We start from the raw sequence: 6,285 nt of genomic DNA, 5'->3' as shown, positions 1-6,285 counted from the left end.
GAAGTCAATATATGGGTTGAAACAAGCATCACGTCAATGGTACCTAAATTTTGATGAAGTCATGAAGAAACAAGGTTTTGCAAAGAATCAAGTGGATCAATACACTTACCTCAAAATGAGTGGGAGTAAGTTTACTATACTTTTCCTTTACGTAGATGATATTCTATTGGCAAGTAATAGTTTAGACATGTTGCATGAGTCGAAGTGATTACACTCGCATAACTTCGACATGAGGATCTCGGAGATGCTTCTTATGTTATTGGCATCGAAATTCACCGAAACAGACACAGAGGGATCTTAGGATTATCTCAAAGGGCCTACATTAACTGTGTTCTTACCCGTTAAAAATGCAACATTGTAACCCAACTGCAGTTCATGTAGTTAAAGGAGACGTTTTCGGGTTCCAATGTCCGAAAATAGAGGCTGAAAAGGAGCAACAGAGGTTGATACCTTATGCATCAGTAGTCTGGAGCCTTATGTATGTATGCACAAGTTTGTACTTGCCCAGATGTTGCTTATATTTCTGGAATGTTAGGCCGTTATCATACTAATCCTGGCCTTGAACACTGGAAAGCAACTAAGAAGGTGCTTCAATATCTTCAAAGGACGAAAGACTACAAACTGACTTATAGAAGAAGTGATAGTTTAGAAGTGGTAGGTTATTTTGATTCTGAATTTGCTAAATGCAAAGATGACAAGAAGTCCACTTTGGGATATATCTTTATGTTAGCAGGCGGGCCCATCTCATGGAGGAGAGTCATAAGCAACAGTTAACGACTACTTCCACAATGATGGCAGAATATATAATTATTTATAATGCTACATGTTGTGGAATCTTGCTTAAAAATCTGATCTCTGGACTCAAATTAGTCAATTCCATTTCTAGATCATTGAAGCTTTATTGTGATAATTCAGTTGCCTTTAATTTCTCTAACAGTAATAGTTCGACTGGAGCTGGTTTATATCTTGATACTAAGTATTTGTTCGTGCGTGAACGAGTTTAGGAAAATAAACTTTGTATTGAGTATATTAGTACACATAATATGCTAGCTGATCCAATGACTAAAGGTCTCCCACCTAAAGATTTTGAAGAACATGTTGCTAATATGAGATTTACTGAAGACCTTATTTAATTGCATATTGTACTTATTTACTTTTTTGTTTAATAAAATTTCCTCAGTTTAGATTTTGTATGACTCTTAATATGTTATGCATGCGTAATGACATATAGACAAATTATTATACAAATCAAATATTTGAAGGGCTTACTTATATAATTTTGATTATAACTACTTAAGTTTTAAACAATGACTGCAGTATGATTAATGGGGGTCTTAAGCTGATGTTCAATTCAATGACTGTATTTCTCTGCTCAAGTTTGAGTTTAAAGCTAAAATGAGTGTTAAAATCTGCAGACTAACCTAATGCTCATATTAAATGATTATTTGGCCAAGTGGGAGAATGTAAGAATAAATATATATGGGTACATATATTTATGTATGGCCTTCATGATCATTTATATTATAATAGATCAGAGTTAATTAATTATACCTTATTATTATATTATCTAGGTAATTGTTGATGGACCAAATTACCATTTCTTTCTAATCAAGGGTTTCCCCTTGGGTGTATATAAATATATGAAGAGACTAATTAACATCATACAACATAACCTAAACCTGACATTATATTTTCCGTCACCCTCTCTCCCTCCATATTATTCGGTTTCTCAAGAACCCTAATCCCCATCTCTAATATACATCTAAAGGGGAACCCGACCAAGCTGACTATCATGTCATCTGGATCTTTCTCATTAGCCGTGGCTTCTCTCTCTATTATGACAGATATGTTTAGTTGTAGGTTTATCATAATATTCATGTTTTCTATTACATACATGAAGAATTGATCAACACTCTAAACTATTGATGAACAAACAGTTGATTCACCAACAACTTATACAAGACCAGTAGTTTCATAAACTGCTAACGTCGTTGATGTTACACAAACTACTGGTGCTCCACAAGAACCAAAAATAGTTTCAGATACTTTTGATGCACCCAAGGTTCCACAAGAACCGGCAAGTATCCCAAAAGTTTCTAACACCTTGAAATCAAAGGCTGCTCAAAAGGCTTATGATAGTAGTGTCAAAAGAATAAAGTTGATCCTGCCTAAAAGAAATGATTCGTTACCTTCTTCTCTTGCAAAGAAGTTTAAACCAAAAAAATGTTGAAAACCTAATCTCTCATCAAGAGCAAAAGGTTGCATAAACTTTGGCAGAGGTTGCTAGGATCATGTCTTATGAAGAACCTGCAAGAACATATCAGTTATAGCTTTTGAAGACAGTGGATTTAGAACAACAAGCTTACGAAAGAAGCTTAATTAATTCTGAAAGACCAATAGTTGATAAACAGCTATTGATATAAAGAAAGAAGGCTGATCTCATATGGCTTCAAGAGCATGCTAATTGCAAAGTCTCTCTTGAGAACTTCAGATTTTCAGATGTTGATAAACCATAATTGATTTGTTTATTAGTAAATTATAATCATTACTTTTGAAAGTGTTTTCTCTTGTCTGGAAATTTTTCATTAACAATAGCAGAGTTCATGTTTGTTGTTCATATTTACTCGTTCGTACTCACTTTTAGAAATTCTTGTTTAAAAAAATGTTGTAACTTTTTAAACACGCTGCTATTAACCCGCTTACAACCTAACCACCCACTTGTAACTTGCCAACCCGTTTGACCTTAATAAAAATATGTATGTGTTCGGATTCTATACCTCAACCCACTAACCTGACACGACTGACACTCGTAGATCTAAGTTAAAGAAATATCATACATGGCATATCATTCTTTATTCATTCTTCATTACTACTTAGATGAGTAATAGCACCACTATAAATTTAAAAAAAAAAAAACAATACAAAAGTAATAAAAGAAATCAATTAACTTAATGGAAAGCCTTTGAAAATCTAATACATTCAAAGCGAATTAATCATGTTCATAACTAAAGCAGCTAAATCAACCATTTACTAAAGCAAAGCTTCACAAAGGTCACTTCAGAAATTACATAATATCTCATATATCTTGTCACTAAGCAATAATTCCTTTAAGAACTCCCACCTGCATGGGATTATATGAAACCTAATTCCCTAAATCAAAACACAAAATGGTTAAATGATAGCGAAACCGTTGGTTAATTAGAGTCTCCTTATTAAACCATATACTTCTCAAATTAACTGAAATCATTATCTTAATAGCACAAGCAATTGGATGAAATTGGTAGAACATGTTGGATGAAATTGGTTGAAATTGTCGGGCGATCTTCGTAGTCGTACGCGGTGCTTTCAAGCGCCGGCTTCTTTAGACCTAGTGAAATTTGTAACGCCACCATCCAGCAAACCCTAGGTCACCGGAAAGTTTATCAGTAGCCATAAATCGAACCAGAAAAATATAATTGAGAGTTATGGGACTTACCTAAGGTCTCCAGTAGGCCGATTCGTACGACGGAGAAGCCGCTGATTCCAAACCCAAAAGCTCCCTTTCTCGTCGTCATCGATTGTTGTTCTCTTATTAGATCCTGTGTAAATCGAGTGATGACTGAGAGCGACAATGACAAATCAGATGATGAAGAGTGTTGAACACAGGGTGTTATGGTGGTGGTGATGTAATGTTTGCCGGCATAAACTGTGGTAGTCAAGGTAGAAGGCATCCATAGGGGATGGTTCATGTGGTGTAACTACCCACCTTGAAATCTGTAACTACCCATCTTGAAATTTGTATCACTTTACAAGGTGTAAGAAAATAATTGGCCGGCCTTATGAACAGTGCCTTTCTGTGAGTAAAATGGTAAGTTCCTATTTAAATATATATATATATATATATATATATATTCTAGAGCCCGTGTAACACACGGTAATATCTATATTATTAAATTACAAGTAACAAAATAATTACATAATGTATATGAAAAAATGTATTACGTATATGCTTGTATCTATACTATGAATATATAAATTGATTTATCTATACTACAAAATGATTTTCTTTAAATGAACTTAATAAAAAAATACACGTGCAAAACGTATCCGAGAACGCTCCTTTTATTAAAAACTTTCATTGTCAGTGTCATATATGTATAATTGAAAGAATTCAGGAAGAAGACTTCTCATACAATAGTCATACAATAGTAGTTCTGACCACTTAGCGTTACCTTTATTGATATATTTATCAAATTACAACCCACAGAAGGAAATGAGAACATTAAATTATAATGACTGATGTTCTTTAAGAACTATGTTTTCTGAGCTAAACTGTTAGGCTAGGCTTGTTAGATGGTTTACACTTGATCTTATTGGGCTTAATATGTGTGTAACACAAAAACTATGTTTTTGGTGGGCTTGTGTTTTGGGCTAGGGCTGTAGTTTGCTAGGCTATATATATACATTGTATTAGGTCTTTAGCGGAGGTCGATCATTAAAAAAGTGTGTAGTGGTTAGTAGGTTACAAGGGTTTGCATTCCAATCATATTGTAATCGTTTATTGAGGGCTTAAGCACCCGATGTTAATATAACGTGTGTTTTGATGCATATCGTGTGTTTATTGGTGTTTGTTCTTTATTATTCTTGAATCACATTGTTGTTAGTTTCCGCCTAACAACAAGTTTGTTGATATCACATTGAAAGATCCTGATTTGGGACTTACAATTGGTATCAGAGCCTATAGACCTATTCTAGGCTCGGTGTTGGAGATATCAAGGATTCAAGATCATGTTTTGGTTGATAATCAGTGGATTTGTTTCTAGAAATCAAGATCACGAGTATTCTTGTGTCCTTCGTGTTCTTTGGTAAAGCTTAACAAATTAGGGATAAAATCTTTTCAAAACTTGAAAGATTTTTAAATCCCTGATTTTTCAGGATAAAAGTTGTTATCAAGTTTACCAAGTCAAAGATCAAGAGTTCTCGGCAACAATTCAGGGTTCTCGGCTCAGATCAAGAGTTCTCGGCTTCAATTTTTTTATCAACATTAATCCTCAAGAAACTTGATCAATCTAATCGCCAAGGAGACGGTTTCCAAAAACGATTTCAACCGGTGATGCACATGGGGGCCGTGGGGCGCATAAGAGAGTTTTTAACAACTCCAACATTTCATTTTCTCTATCCACATAGGTTCGCAATATGACCTTCTTCATATTGGGTGACATAGCCAAGATGCACTTCACAAAGTCCAACTCAAGCTCTAAGTTACAGTGATCATAAGGCTAAGGAAGGGTCAGTATCGTATTGTTGATCCACGAGACCTTCTGAAGTTTCGAGAAAAATATATCAAGACTCTTAGCGGCTTTCAAATTGTAGTTGAACCACTTTATGAGCCAGCTGCTAAAGAGTATACAGGTATGGTGGAATCGATAATCCGTACCTGGCTTATGGGTAGGTGCTTACTGTGAGGTTGATGTTGAAGTTATGGAGCATGAATGAAGATAAATCTATAAACTAAGGGGGAGATTGTTGGGCTAGGCTTGTTAGATGGTTTACACTTGATCTTATTGGGCTTAATATGTGTGTAACACCGAAAAAACTATGTTTTCGGTGGGCTTATGTTTTGGGCTTGGGCCGTAGTTTGCTAGGCTATATATATACATTGTATTAGGTCTTTAACAGAGGTCGATCATTAACAAAGTGTGTGGTGGTTAGTAGGTTACAAGGGTTTGCACTCCAATCATATTTGTAATCGTTTATTGAGGGCTTAAGCACCCGACGTTAATATAACGTGTTTTTAGAAGCATATCATGTGTTGATTGGTGTTTGTTCTTTATTATTCTTGAATCACTTTATTGTTAGTTTCCTCCTAACAACAAGTTTGTTGATATCACATTGAAAGATCATGATTTGAGACTTATACAAACCATGAAAAATATTTTGATAAGTTTGACAACCTAAAAAATGACATGTTAACCCATTCAAATTTGTGAATATTTTGCTTCATTTGAGCATAGTTTTGCATGACATGCTTCCCATATAACGTTCTGATCACCATTGAAGGAAAAATTAATGCTGACACAAATGTATCAAATTTGATACAAGTTAGAAGCCTTGGTAGGTCTGTGGGTAGCATGTCGTAAGTGTTCACTATTTATTCTAAAATTTTAATAGTCGAGGGAAAATTAGTCAATGTACCAAATCCTGAATCTTTTGATTTTTTTCGAAAAATGTCCTTGAAAATAAATTTGAAACACAAATCATGTTTAAAATTCTAACTTTCATCTGTATGACATTTCAAGTCAACAC

Source organism: Bidens hawaiensis, unplaced genomic scaffold (assembly GCF_021521415.1).
Source record: "Bidens hawaiensis isolate Kalapana, Puna unplaced genomic scaffold, B.hawaiensis_p1.1 tig00003510_1, whole genome shotgun sequence".
NCBI lineage: Eukaryota > Viridiplantae > Streptophyta > Magnoliopsida > Asterales > Asteraceae > Bidens > Bidens hawaiensis.
This window is presented reverse-complemented; position numbering follows the sequence as displayed.